Source organism: Nanorana parkeri, unplaced genomic scaffold (assembly GCF_000935625.1).
Source record: "Nanorana parkeri isolate BGI_ZX_2015 unplaced genomic scaffold, ASM93562v1 scaffold2801, whole genome shotgun sequence".
NCBI classification, from domain to species: domain Eukaryota; kingdom Metazoa; phylum Chordata; class Amphibia; order Anura; family Dicroglossidae; genus Nanorana; species Nanorana parkeri.
The window spans coordinates 92,784-93,313 of NW_017309069.1; the positions used below are offsets into that span (position 1 = coordinate 92,784).

The window sequence follows — 530 nt, forward strand, 5'->3', positions numbered from 1 at the left end:
GACCGCACCACATTCACCGAATTCTACCTTTCACTGACCTCTAATGGCAGAAAAATGCCCCTCCCCCCCTCGCGTACCCCCAGATCATGGAGCTGCCACACATACACCCCCCCTGATGCTACATAACTGCACAGGAAGGGGGGCAATGGGGGGTGAATGTTCCCCAACAACAAAACTTGAGTTACTTGGAGTTAGAATGAGGTTTCGGCTTTCAGCTGCTGCATGGAGGGTGCAGACAAATCAGCACGAGGAGCGAAGAGCTAAATCCAGCATTCCTCCATGCAGCTGTCCTGCCGCCCGAAACCGGAGTTCCTCATCTGTCAGAAGAGCCGAGGACGGCTACTGGGGGGGCCCCCCGGGGCCGGGGGAGGAGGGGGGAGGCCATAACAGAGAACATGTCTGGCTGCCAACCGCACTCTGAGATCAAAGGCCGCTATCCGTGGAGAGGAAAAGAGTGCAAGCTCCGAGACCAAGAAAGGAGGAAACCAAATGTCTGAAGCCGGTACAACAATGAGGAGCCAAATCCACCC

At 56.2% G+C, this 530-nt stretch overlaps 1 protein-coding gene across 1 annotated transcript in view; it reads right to left on the bottom strand.

The window, feature by feature from the left end:
* JAM3 (junctional adhesion molecule 3) overlaps nucleotides 1–530 on the bottom strand; it is a 20,524-nt gene that overhangs the window by 10,289 nt on the left and 9,705 nt on the right. The gene's annotated exons all lie outside the window — the stretch shown is intronic.